This window comes from Peromyscus californicus, unplaced genomic scaffold (genome assembly GCF_007827085.1).
Source record: "Peromyscus californicus insignis strain IS unplaced genomic scaffold, ASM782708v3 Scaffold_15__1_contigs__length_86483966, whole genome shotgun sequence".
In the NCBI taxonomy this organism is placed as follows: domain Eukaryota; kingdom Metazoa; phylum Chordata; class Mammalia; order Rodentia; family Cricetidae; genus Peromyscus; species Peromyscus californicus.
Window position 1 is genome coordinate 61,869,709 of NW_026294447.1, and position 14,046 is coordinate 61,883,754.

The 14,046-nt window shown below is 52.2% G+C and overlaps 1 long non-coding RNA gene across 1 annotated transcript; it reads right to left on the reverse strand.

Moving 5' to 3' along the window:
* Nucleotides 1-131: 131 nt before the first annotated feature.
* Nucleotides 132-9,754, reverse strand: LOC128110988 (uncharacterized). The gene is made up of 3 exons (XR_008218439.1): nucleotides 8,789-9,754; nucleotides 4,182-4,443; nucleotides 132-3,172 (listed from the first exon to the last, which is right to left on the reverse strand). It is a non-coding gene; the product is annotated as an uncharacterized LOC128110988 (long non-coding RNA).
* Between the last annotated feature and the right edge of the window lie 4,292 nt (nucleotides 9,755-14,046).

Below are 14,046 nucleotides of genomic sequence, written 5' to 3' on the forward strand. Positions count from 1 at the left end.
TCTCTGTGAGTTCGAGGCCAGCCTGGGCTACCAAGTGAGTTCCAGGAAAAGGCGCAAAGCTACACAGAGAAACCCTGTCTTGAAAAACCAAAAAAAAAAAAAAAAGTGAGATAAAGTAGGTTTTATTTTACAATAGGTGGAAGTTTGGGTTTTGTGTAAGATTTATATTTATTCTGTGTGTGTAGGTGTTTTGCCTACATGTACATTTGTATACCATGCAATGACAACAGAAGCCAGAAGAGGGCTTTGGACCCTTGGAACTGAAGTGAACAGATAGTTGCACACTGTCATGTGGGCGCTGGGAATCAAAGCAGGGGCCTCTGAAGAGTGGCCAGTGCTCTTAATCTCTAGGCCATCTCTCCAGTTCCAAGAGCTAGGTTATAACCGCACCTCTAGGTTGATTTATCAGCATTTATGGGGGATGCATGCTGTAATTTTATCAGTTTGTTTTCCCAATGAAACGCTCTTTCAGCTCACTCTCCTCTCAGGCTTAGGGGGCCCCTCTGGACTTCAGTGTCAGAGTCTTCTCCAAAGTATCTTTCTTCCCTTGTACTTACTAGGTTGTCTTTTGATTTTCCCCTGGAATGATCCATCAGATGTGATCTGTCAGCCGCTGTCCCCGGTGTCTGAGCAGCCTGGTCACTCTGATCAAGCTCTGTGTTTCTCTGACCCCAGCATCTCAGCAGGAGTCTGCAAGGCCCAGCAACTATTGAAAGAGTGACCCAAAAGAGTGAGGAAGTGAAGGATGAGTGTGAAGGTGAAGTCAGAACCGCCAATGCAACAGGCTCTGAGGGCAAGGCCTCTTTGGTCACCGCCTTATCAGGAGGCCAGGTGCCCGTCTGGGTCCCCACTTCTCCCCCTTTCCCTCTCTGAGCTGTGCTTTCAGCCTCTTTCTCCGCTCCCTCTAACCTCTAGGACATATAGCCTTCAAGAGGAACCTAAGCCCTCCTCCCAGGGAGCAGGGAATAAGGGGTGACTTCTGTGGTGGTAGAAAAGGAGGGTCAGATGGAGGCAGGGGCTTTGCTCCATGCTGCTCCATGCTGTGGAAGGTTCTAGTCAGGGCTGAGCTGTAAGTCAGCCCCCAGCTTGCCGCCCTCAGCGAGTCTCCTGCCTTTCCTGCGGACCTTGAGTCTAGCTGATGCCTGCCCAGCTCTGGAGAAGGTCCATCCCACAGGAGAAAAGTTTTGCAGGTAAGTCTCAGAAACGAGGGGCCACCATATGTCCCCATCCATTTCTGGTCATATGCAGTTCTCTTTAGGGACTCTGCCCAAACAGGGTTCCAGGGAGGACACTTGGTGACATTAGTCAATAAGACCATGGCCCAGACTACAGCCAGGACTCCTCAGCCCAGCTGACCATCTACTACAGCTAGCTCTGGAATGTTCTCCTAAGGCCTTAGTGACAAAGGTTTGGCCAGCCACATGTGTGGTGATAAGGAGGTGGTGTGACATTTCAAAAGTGGGGCCACGCAGGAGGGAGTCAGGTCGTCTTACTGAGATCCCCATCCCTTCTTGTCCCCTCCTCCCTGAGGTAGAGAGTTTCCCATCACAGTGCCTTGTGCCACCACAGGCCCAAGAGCAGGACTGAGGTCTCTGAAACAGAGACAAATGAACCATTCTTCCCGATGACACCTTGGATATCTTGTCACATTGACAGATCCGACTAAGACATCATCCAAGGCCAGATCTGAGAACCCTCCCTTCCTCAAGGCCAACTTGTCCCCCATCTCACTGATTCTGAGCCTCTCTGCCCAAGATCTACAGACAGGCCAGGGCTCTACAGCTGGCAGCTGACCCTCAGAGCCATGGATTCAGGTGCTGGAGTGAGACAATCCTATCCACACTACCACACCCCCCTGGGGACTTCCAGAGAATTGCTGGGCCTCCAAGACTTCCTTGTCTGTGATAATGTCACTGTGAGCAGGAGGGGCCACAGGCAGCTAGGACCTTGGCATGCACAGGTAACCCAGGAAGGTCCTGACTTGCAGTAAGACACACTGATGCTGCCTGAGGCCACAGCTGCCACACACACACACACACACACACACACACACACACACACACACACACACACACCGCATCTTCTTGTTCTCAGAGTAATATGGTGTCACAGGATGCCTGTCATGAGGACCCGTCCAGGAGGTCAGAACCCAGGGGATTTCTGAGCCAGAGATGGGCCAGTCTTGGCAGAAGGAGCTTACCCTGGTCCCCTCCCCTGCAATTAGAAACCCTACTGACACAGGCAGCCATTGGGGCCTTGTGGGTCGGCTGATGGAGAAGGCTGCAGGAAATCTACTTTGTAATAAAACTGTTCATAAAAGGCAAATGTCGATTAAAGGCTCCGCTTCTGCGGGAAATCACTTTTTATGTCCCTATGTGAGTCTTGGAGAAGCAGGCACAAGGCCTCAGGGGATTTGCAGGGGGCCATACCCCACAGCTGAAAGCCTTCAAGAAGTTGTAGTTTCGAGGGAGACCAAATGCCCCCACACTCCAAAAGGCTACCCACCCCCACACACACACAGCCTCTCTCTAGGAACCCAGGCAAGGCCCTGAGGCCAAGGAAGTGAGAGAAAGCCACAGACAGAAAGCAAGGGAGACCTCTGGCATTCCACCCACCCCCACCCCCATGCAGCATCAGAAACAGTGGGAGCCCCCTCTACAGGAGCCTTGAGAAAGCAAGTGGCCTCACTGTATACATGGAGGGGGTAACAATCTGGGCAGAAAAGCCTGTCTGCACTCAGCACCTGTTCTTGAGGACTCATTTCAGAAGTTTGCACTCGGAGGGAGTCCTGAGGGATTGACCCTAGATGTGGGGAGGCCACTAGGCTGGCAGTCTTGGGGGGCACAAAAGTTAAGATGACCCTTTCACTCAGACCTGACAGCAAGCTCCTCCTTCCACTGTAAAGAGCATTCCGGGGGCTTCCAGGGCAGAGCTGAACTGTCACCTGCTGGCCAGGACAACCTTCCACAATGCAAGGTCCAGCTAAAGGCAAAGAAGAGCGCAGTGGACTTCATCACTCCTGGGCCATCGTCAGCCGGGCCAGTAGTAGTCACAAAGGGTCTCCCAGGTAGAGCAGGCAGTGGTGAGGCTGGAGAGCCAGTGAGGTTCCCATGTGTGGCCGGGACACTGTTACAAATGCAGGTCTCAGGAAAAAGCCAGTTGTGAAAGCCATCTATAAGTTACGTAAATGAAAAAAAGAAATAAGAAAGGAAAGGAACATGACTAGCCCCAGGTTTCTGCACCAGAAGAACGAAAAAACAAAACAGAGAGGAAGGGACCTGACTGGTCCTAGGTACAGTGGAGAAGAAACTTTTATTGTAGATAAAAGAGAGAGCATGGCCAGAGGCAGGAACATCTGGGAGAGTCCAGAGAGGACATGACCAGACTGAGCTGAACCATGTAAAGAGCGCAGGCGGGGGGGGGGGGGGGGGGGGGAGTCATGTGCAGCAGCCAGGAGGCCCAAAAGAGGACAGGGTAACCAAAATGGTTGGGTTATATAGGGAAGGGCATCTGGGGGAAGGGCAGCCCAGCTCCTGGGCTGCAGAATCTCAGGGTAGGGAGCACAGCATGCCAGCCAGGAAGGCCCTGTAACAGGTGGAAACTGAGGGATGAGTCCGCTTTGATATGTTAAATAGACACCACAGCCATTTGTCCCAGGTTTGAAACCTAACAGTGTCTGTCACCTAAAGAGAAAGGTTTTAAAGCCTAACAAAGTGACCAGGGTTCTGCAGAGGCAGATGCCCACAGCATGGTATACTTGCCTGGTGCATCAGGCTTTGGACCCAAACTGAGACCTTGCATGTAGCCCCTGCTCTGAACTTCCTGGGGGCAGTCGAAGATCCCCAGAGACCTCAGATGCTCAAGTGTCCTCAGGTAGGTGTCTACACACACACACACCTACCCTCTGTGAGCACTCCTGCGCCGCCTCCACGCGTTAGCACATCGGCCTGATGCCCGCACTACGTCCTAGGTTTTCCCACTGCGCCGGTGGGAGATAACATCAGTGAGAACAGTTTGCAGGTGTCCCTACAGATTTTTTCAGGCTTTCCATCCTCGTTGAACCTCGTTGAACCCACCGACACAGAACTGGCGGGACACCCGAGCCAATGAAATTACAACACAAATTAGATACCCCAAAAAAGCTTTGACCTCTGGTCAAAAGCAAAACAAAACAAACGAACCTCAGTCGGTGTGGACTGGAAGTGTGGCTTCCAGTGGAGAGTACCAGAGCAGCGTGACTTCGCTCCGGGGGCGTGACTGAGAATGGGGCCACACAGCTGCAGTCTTCCCTGACCAGGAACTTGGCTATGACTTGAGTTCTGTGTGCATCGCGGTGTAACCATGTGAAGACGTTGCATTCGATTTTGCTTTTGAAGACAGGCGTGTTCAGTGGGGGTCAGCAGCCTCCACCTCCTCTTCCTGGAGGCCACTGTTCCTGATCTCCTGAGTCAGAGGTAAGAGTGCAGAGCAGGGCATTCAGGACCTCTGTTCCCAGCAGCCCCTCTGTCCCTGCAGCCAAGGTCTGGACTCCCAGGGACTGCTTCCCCATGCTGCTGGTGGTCTTAGGTGGCCCGGTCATCCCAGCCACCATGGCACCCCCTGCCCCTACACAGCAAACCACACAGGACTTAAACTAAAAGAAGCCCAGGTCTTATCTGACTAGGCTGTGAACCTCTAAGACATGTGCACCTATCCCTGCCTACCATGAACCCTCTTACAGAACAGACTGCCCACTGTGAGTCACATGACACAATAGCTTTCTGCCAGGCCCCAGCCTAAGTTGGCTAGGGGGACCCCTTTGCATCAGACTGAGCCTACAAGAACCTTGAGCCCCTGGGTTCCACACCTATCTGACCCCTGGAGAATCACGCTGGGCAGGGGGACAGGCACTGTGAGGCCCAAGAACCAGAGTTGTGCCTAATCAAGACGGTCCTGGAGCCACTCCAGGTCACCTGGGTCCAGCCTAGGGCTCTGAACAAGCCGCACTCCGTTCACTTCTCCCTCCCTCTCCTCACTGTAATTTACAAGGCAGCTGGAGCACAGGATATTTTTAATAAAAATTAGGTACAAGCAGATACAGGGGATTAATAGTTGTATTATGATTTTATAGTTCTCCATATACAGCCTCATGGAAAAGACAATCAGAGTAGAGCCATTCCAGGCAGATAAAATGGGGCATTTATTTTTAATGGAAAGAGAATTTCAGGGCTCACCCAGCCGTGGAGAAAGTGCCGTGGAGGGCTCTGAGGGCGGAACAAAGGGAGGCTAGAGGCTTGGCCGCCCTGGTGAGGAGGCTCTGAGGGAGAAACCCCCTTACTGGAACAGGGAGGGTTTGCCTAGTGGGTAGCAGAGGGCCAAGTGGCAGCCCATGATGACCCAAGCCCCCACTCCACTTCCTGGAAGCCCTGGGCAAATCTCTCCCAACCTCAGTTTCCCCTCCTGTGCACAGCTGTAAAGAGGGAGACTCCCAGGATCTGATAACCTCCATCTTTCCCCCAGGGAACTGCATCCTGACCTGGGCTCACAGCTCTGCCTTAAACCCAGTCCTTCTGTGTTCCAGCAGCAAGTGGCCAATTCCGTTCTTAGAAAGCCAGAGTGTTGTGTTGTCCATGGTCTGCCTGGCTGGGCTGCTTCAGACATGCTTAGCTAGAGAGGCCTCTCCCTGAGGTCCCTGCACCCCTCATGATTATCAGCACAGGCAAAGTCTGATCAGGACCTGTGAGGCTGGCTTTGAATCCCAGGGCTTGAAAAGGGCATGCTTGGTGATGGGAAAGGTCTATGGTAGTGGGGAAGGACCCATCTGGGGCATAGTTTCAAAGCTACAGACTGCCATAGTTGGTGCCTCTGCCTGGCTTGACTAGAGGATGAGCCTTCAAAGACTTACCAGCCTTCATTCCTCATCTACTCTCCCAGCCCCTACAGGAAATTCTGAGCTCTGAGCAGGATGAGGAGGTCATCTCAGGAGCAGTGGGTGCCGCACACAGGCTGGGGCTCCACTTACCGGCCCTTGCCACTGTTCCCAATGCACCTGTCCAGTCTCTGCAGGTGCCTCACCTCAGAGTCTGGAGGAAGTGGTCATTGGCCTGGTCTTGGCCCTCTGACTCTTGACCCTAAGGGCTCTTGGCAATCAGCAAGTGGTCAGGCCTTTCAAGGAGAGAAAGAAGCTTAAAGACCTTCCCTCAAGGACTCCCAACCCAGCGAATAAGAAAGCCTACGTTAAGTCATGGCCACAGGCCACAGGGAGCATAATAGGACAATGGAGGAGGAGGAGACACGAAGTGAGTATGGCCACAGGAGCCTGGGGTCTGTGGGAGTCCAGGGTCTGCAGAAGCCTGGGGTCTGTGGGAGTCCAGGGCCTGTGGGAGTCCAGGGCCTGTGGGAGTCCAGGGCCTGTGGGAGTCCAGGGCCTGTGGGAGTCCAGGGTCTATGGAAGTCCAGACACAGCCTCCTTGCCCTGCCCAGCATCAGGGAACAGACCACAATAGGACATGACCACTTTTACTCACCTTGGCTGGTCACTCACCCTACAGAGGGATCCCTGGCCTTTTAGCTCCCCCAGAATCTCACCCCCACCCCACCTCAGAACTAGCCATAAGTTCCCTGGGAGATCCATTCCCCCACTCCTTCCATTAGCAGAAGAATTTGGGAGCTTGCCCTCCTCCTCTCGACTCCTGGTATCTTACCTGGAAGAGGCCAGGTGGCAGGTGGTCCTGATATTCCAAGAACTCTGTCAGGGCCATGGTACAGAGGCCAAGGATGCCCATATCTCCATTAGGGACAAACATACACAGAGATGACTTTGGGCTGGTGTACTAGGCTTTCTTTTGGGGGCCACCAACCAGCTCCCAAATCATGACATGGAGACTTAGTTTTGAGTGCTCGGCCTAGCTTAGGTTTGTTTGTTGCTAGCCCTTATAACTTACCCTGTTTCTCTTTATCTAACGTTTTGCCTCAGAGCCTTTTACCTTCTTTCTTTCTGTATGTCTTACTTTCCTGCTGTCTTTGTCTGTCTGTCTGGCAGGTGCCTGACTTCTGACCCCGGTCATGTCCCTCTTTCTCTTCATACTCTTCTTCTTTTCTCTTCTCCTTCTTCTCCCAAGCCTAGATTTCTCCTCCTATTCTCTCTCCCCTGCAGCCCCGCCCATCTTTTCTCTGCCTAGCTATTGGCCTTTCAGGTCTTTATTAGACCAATCAGGTGCCTTAGGCAGGCAAGGTGAAACAAATGTAACACATCTTTACACAGTTAAAGAAATATTCCACAGCATAAACAAACGCGATACATCTTTACCTAGGTAAAATAATATTCCATGATATCAGAATTTTCCAGGGACTTGCCCCAGGGTCCTGGGGAAGACGCTACAGCCAGTGTGCGGGTATTCTGAGGGAAAAGAATCTAAGTACACCGGGCCCTTTTGTCCATCCTTTATTTCTCTAAGACAAAATTTTATCTTCACAGTTCTGTTCTGACACTCAGTTCCTCCCTGTCCCTGTTTACTGTCCTCTCATAGCCCAAACTAAGCTCTTCTGCTATCCATCTCATCTTCATCCTCCATTCCTCTGTCCCCATCTTTCCTTCTTCTCCTACTCTCTTGCCCTGATTCAAATCCACCTACCACCTACAAAAACTTTTCCTTGCTCCTTACTCCTCGGCCAACCCTAACCCAGAGTCAGGAACTCTGCCCCAGTCTTCACTGGCACCTGGTTATGAAAAAAAAAAAAAAAACAAAAACCTTTTGTTCTCAGTCAGTTGCTCTGGAGAGCCACCAGGCCTGAAGGAAGGGGATGGTCTGAGCTTCATCTGCACAAGAAACAAAGCTATGCATCTACACATCCACCTATCTCCTAGGCCTAGGAGACAGGCATTACCTAGTTCAGGTGAGCAGTGGGTCTGAGAAGCTTATGCTGTTTGCTGTATGGCCTAGGAGTATGAGCACACAAGAAATTAATAGCAGGAAACAGCTGATATATTAAAAGCTGAATAACATTAAATATTCCTTGATATATGACTTCTCCTTTAGGAGGATTCCTTGATCTTTCTAGGGACAGCTGTATCATATACAGCTGAATCTCTGTTTCATATTCTTGTGGCCTGCGGCACCACAACAAGCAAGCATTCAAAGATCTGGGGTCCCAGGCCTGTGTAGAGTGGACCATAAAATCTGTTCCCATAGCTAGACTTGGTGGTGAGAGTTACCCAACTCTCTGTGCTTCACATCCAGAAGTCTCCTAAGTAGCTACCACAACTGCAAAGGACAAACCCTGGCTCTCTACAGCTGTGCCTGGGAATGAACAAGGGCCCCTCTCACTTGGACTGTCATGAGGCTCGGCAAGAGAGACAGACTCAAACTCAACACAGGACGTGGACCCGGGCTCAGCATGGGAGGAAAACCAGGGTTAGCATAGGCGCTGAGCAGGGCAGATGAGTCCACTCTTAGCTGGGAAAGTGGACCCAGGCTTCCAACAGTTGAGCCCAGACTCATTACCTGTAGGGGATTATGTTGATTGTGTTGGTTAATGTGGGAACACTCATCTCAGTTTGGGTAGGGTCATTCCCTGACTGGCGTCCTGGACTGCAGAGAGTCAGGAAGGGGAGCTAAGTAAGCATTCATTGTCCCCCCTCCTGACCACGTCTCCATGGACGTGTTACCACCATGGCTTCATGCTCCTGCGGCCTTGACTTCCACCATGATGGACTGACCTTCAGCTATGAGCTCGAATACGCCCTTTCTCCCTTACCTTGCTTTTGTCAGAGTGCTTTATCCCAACAAGGAAAGAAACAAAGACGTACCTCCCACCATCCTGCAGCTGATGAAGCAGCAGCATGGCCTTTGGAGACACAGGCTCATGACGATGGAACTTCCAGGATGTGATGCAGGTTCCTCTTCACTGGCCACAGCCGGTGTTCACAGTCCTGCCCTAAAGCTAGGAATGGGGAGGTTTCTCCTAGTTACCCGCAGTGACTCCCTGTAATGGCTGGTTTTGTGTGTCAACTTGACACAAGCTAGAGTGGGCAGAGGAAGGAGTCTCAGCTGAGGAATGTCTCCTCGAGCTCCAGCTGTAAGGCATTTTCTCAATTAGTAACCAGTGGGGGAGGGCCCAGCCCAGGGTGAGTGGTGCCATCCCTGGGCTGCTGGTCCTGGATTCTATAAGAAGGTGGACTTGAGCAAGCCACGGGGAGCAAGCCAGTAAGCAGCTCCCTTTCATGGCCTCTGCACCAGCTCCTGCCTCCGGGATCCTGCCCTGTTTGAGTTCTTGTCCTGACTTCCTTCAGGGATGAACAGCAATGCTGAAGTGTAAGCCAAATAAACCCTTTCCTCCCCAGCTTGCATTTGGTCATGGTGTTTCATCACAGCAATAGAAACCCTAAGTAAGACAGTCCCTAAGTCAATATTCACTTTGTAGATACTCTCTGCTTGGTCCTTAACTCATAGATGGGCCAACCAGCCTCAGCCTGGTACTTACAGGGCACAGAGGTGGGCGGGCACACCCTTTCATGCCCAAGAGGCACTCAGTCAGCACAGCAAGAAGTATATGACAAGGTAGGAAAGGGAGAGGCTAGACCACACCCCTCCAGCATCTGCATATACAAGAACCCACTGGGAAGTGGGAGCCTCTGGGCCCTGCAAATGGAAACCAGAGTGGCAGCCGAAAGGGGGTGCACAGGGCAGACCCTAGCAGGGTTCTCCATAAACACAGGCATCAATCATTTGGTCAGTCAACAGCAAACCTGAGAGCTAGCCCAGCGGAGGCTGCCCTGCCGCCAGCAGCCCCTACAGAACCAGGAGGCTCACACTTTCTAAATCACACAAATTAATTTAGAAATCAGAGCAGCTCCCGCAGCTAGACTGCAGATTTCAAAACAGCTTAACAAATTACCAAATCCCCTTTAAGAAGACAAATTATTCCAGCTCCTCTGCCGCCTGGTTAATTATGCATGCGCTTTTGTTAGGAGATGTTAAATATTCACTAGCTGTGGGTTTGCACTTGTGACCCACTGCTCATTTTTGTGCAGGGCAGCAGTTGTGGCCCTCAGGGTCCAGGCACATGGGGGTGCTGATCTTGAGACCACTGTACAAGGGCTGCCATACTGCCTAGCTGGTGCTACCTCCCAGGCCGTGAACCCACACAGCCCAGCTCATCCCATCCAGGGCTGCTGCAGTGTGTGGAGCAACCCTGGGAGCCTGCCTGAGCTCTCAGATGCTAGTTAACCTGGGGCAGCTAGCCCAATGCCTCCCCACCCCCACCCCAGTCTTCTACCCTCACCCCAGATGTCCACGTCCAATGGCTGGGTCTCAGTCTTTCTCCCTGCTCTCTGCCCTGATACGAAACCAAGAAGACCCCAAGATCTTCCAGGCCCAAGTTACAGGTCTCTCCTCTAGAAATTTGGGTGCTCTGTCCAGGTTGTGTCCTCATCATTGACATTCAAAGGAAGCAAGAGCACTCTAGGCTGTTGAATGCCTTATTTATTAAAGCTGTCCCCAAGCTACCCTGGAGTCTGTGGCCCTAGCTCTAAGGACAGCCAGAACCCTTGTGCCAGCCATACTCCAGGACCCTACTTGTCCCCTGGTGTCATGAGGACCCACCCCAGGGTCACACTTGTCCCACTCTGTCCTGTGGGAGCTGAATCCCCTTTTATACCCGTGGTCTAGACTCACAATCTGGAGACCAGGCCTGCCTGAAGCAGGGGTTCCAAGCTGACCCTGGGTCCCACTCCTACCCTCCCCCCCAACAGCCCCTTTCTTTTCTAGGCCACCAACATTCATTGACTTGTCCTTGACACTTAAAGAAGAGAGAGCTGGGCAGGAGGCATCCCTAGGGCGCTAGGCAATTGAGCCATCTTGCTCTACCCACCCAGTTTCCTGGCCAGAGAGCTTCCCCCCACCTCCACCACCAACACCCAGCAACAGAGTTCCCAACTTGGCGCAGCTAGAGATCAACTTCCAGGTACCTTCCTCAGGCATTCCCAAGTAACATCCACAATGGGACCAAAATGGTGATGGGAGTGGCTGGCCACTCACCGAACACCCCTCAATGCCACCACGGCCATGGGAGACATGGGACACAGAGACACCCAAGTAACAGCCAACCTCATACATATAGGCAGCTTGCATTCTCCCTTGCAGAGGGGCCAGTTTTGCCCTCCTGCACACAAATACATATATACACACATGCATATATGCATACACATGCAGACATATACTCACGCACACATATGCACGCACATATGACCACACAAGCATATTCACACATGCACACATACCCGTGTTTGTGTGAGCACACACACACATACACACACACACATACGCATGTATATATTCCTACACACTTGCACACACATCTTCATTTATACACAAGCACACATACACACATGCCACACCCATAAACACAAGAGCTGACTTGTATACATGTGTGGCAGCACAAGTATTGCAGATATGTGCACACAACAGTGCCACTCATATGTAAGTATGCACCTTCACATGCACATGGCCACATGGAAACCCAAAAGGGTCCCAACATTGGTGCCTTCTTGGATCTCATCCATGAGGCCCAGCTGGGAAGCACCCTAGGGCTCCTTGTCCTGAGCCTGAGGCAGGGAAAGATTCATGCAGGGCATCCTGGCCAAAGAAAGGACTAAATACTACAGATAGGTCTAGGGTTAGGGATAGGACTAAGGTTAGGGTCAGGGCTAGAGTCAGAGGCAGGGATAGGATCAGGGCCAGAACTAGGGCTGTGACTAGTCCTAGGATTGGCCTAGAACAAGGATTGAGGCTAGGGCGGTTGGGATTACAGTTATGGGAAGGGTTAGGGCCGGTGCTAGGATTAGTCTTATAACTGGAGTTAGATTTCAGGCTAGGTATAGATCAAGGTGTAGGGTTAAATTTTGGTTAGACTTATGAGTAGGAATGGGCTTATATTAGGTTTAAGGTTATATGTATGGCTAGATGTAGGGATAGGGATCAGATTTGTTCAGGATTAAAGTTTGGGTAGGGTAGGCTTAAGTCCATGATTATACTGATCCCATCCCCGGGAGGTCTGTTGTGAGCATGTACCAGGGGTCCTACCAAATCAGCCTTGTTGGACTTGGTATGATCTGAGCCTTAGGGTAACCCTGTCCTTTGATCCTACCCAAACATGTCACTCAGCACTGTAGGGTCACATCTGGGTCGCCTGCTCCACTTCCCAAGGCTGACTGCTCTGTGGGGACACCCTCAGGCCCCCTGCACGTTCTTTGCATGTGGCTTGGCTTGACCACGTAGCTGCAGTGGGCAGGGGCTGGGTTGCAGGAGCCAGCAGTAGCAAGCGGCCACCAGTGCCTTTGCGCTCACTTTGGAAACTGTCAGTTCAGCAGTCTGGCTGAGGACCTGCTCCATGGTGGCCTTAAAACTGTCCACACTCATAAATCACCCGGGATTTAAACAAGCGCTGGTGGCAGGTAATTTTTCAGAACTCCCCCACACTCACACGCAGTCAGCGGCGTGGTTATGCAGGATCGTGGGTGGGGTGGGGGGAGAATGAACTGAGATGGGGTCGACAGTGTAACAATGCTGTCATCATCTCGGGGCTGCTTGTGGAGTTGGAGGTGAGGATGCTGGCAGTGGATGGTTAACCTGGCCATGCTGAGGCTCAGAGTGTCCTGCAGATGTCTTCCTGATCCTGGGGCTCCACTCGGCTGATTGCACTAACGCCCACCTCCTCCTGTGACAAAGACACAACCCACAGCACAGCTCTCTTCTGAGTCTGGACTCCCCCACCTTCCCAGACGTCCTTGTGGGCAGGCAACACTTGGCATGGGGAGGGGACGTGCTAATGGCGGGATTCAAACACCCAGGCAAGAGCCCAGAGCTTCCTCAAGGTATATTCTCTCCCTGCAAGTCACAGGTCATTGGCCCCACGTCCAGGAGGAAGTTAAAGGCTTCCCCTAGACATTTTTAAAGATCGCCATCTCCTTTAGTAGAAAGATGTGCTGCCCCACAATGCCTGTCTCTCCAAACAAACTCTCAGATCACAGCCCAGAGCCAGGTTCTGCGGGTGACGTCTGGAGATCCATGTGGGCTGGGATCAGGGCTCAGTTAGGGCTGGCACTAGGGCTCATGTAGACAAAAACAAGGATTCAAATATGAGGCTGAGATCTGAGTGCTATGAGGTGAGATCAAGAATCCATGTGTGCTGGGATCTAGGACCAGTTCTGGACTGAGCCAAAAGTCCCTGACACAGGCTCAGAGCGGTGATGTTCATGGTCACACAGACGATGACACAGAGGCTGGTGTCTTCTCCAGACCCCACTGCTCTTCCTCAGCTGGTCGGAGGAGGATCCAACCCAGTTACTTAGTTATGCAAGTGTAGGTCATCTTTGGTTCTGTATCTAAAACTGCAGAAGTGCCCGCCTGACCCCTGGGAAGTGATGGGAAAGGAGGGCCCAGTCTAACAAAGATGGACTAAGCAGGCCAACAAGCTTTCTCTGACACTGGGAACCATGGGTCGACAACCAGAACCCTGGCCACTAGGAGCCCACAGGGCCCAAAAGTGTCTGCAGCCCCCTGCTAGGAAGGCCCTGACTGGATACCATTCACTTTAGGTCCCAACCAGGTAAGGGCATTTGGATGAGGCCGGAGGGTTACTGGTACCCCAGAGCAGGGCCTAAGTCTCTGAGGAAGCACATAACACCAAACTACTCCCAACCCCACAAGGCTGTAACCCCCACCACCTAGTACATACCTGTGAGTTTGTAGGCTGCCTTCATCCAGGCACCCGTGTGGTTCCTTCCTGACCTGAAAGTCGTTTTTAGTGGTCCTGCCTCTGAGCAACACATTGCTCCTGCAGGGTTCCCTTTGGATATAAGGGCTCCTGGACTGTTGAATGGCCTAGAATAGCCACACCAACTATGGGACAATCTCCCAGAGCCAGCCCAGGTAAGGGTGCATCCTGACCTTCTCTGGCCAGTCCTCCTACGCCACCTGGTGGCCATATCCTCACGAGTCAGGCAGCACCAATGGATGCCTGTCCGTCCCCCTGGCTAGACAGGACCACCATCCTGACTGGCCTTGC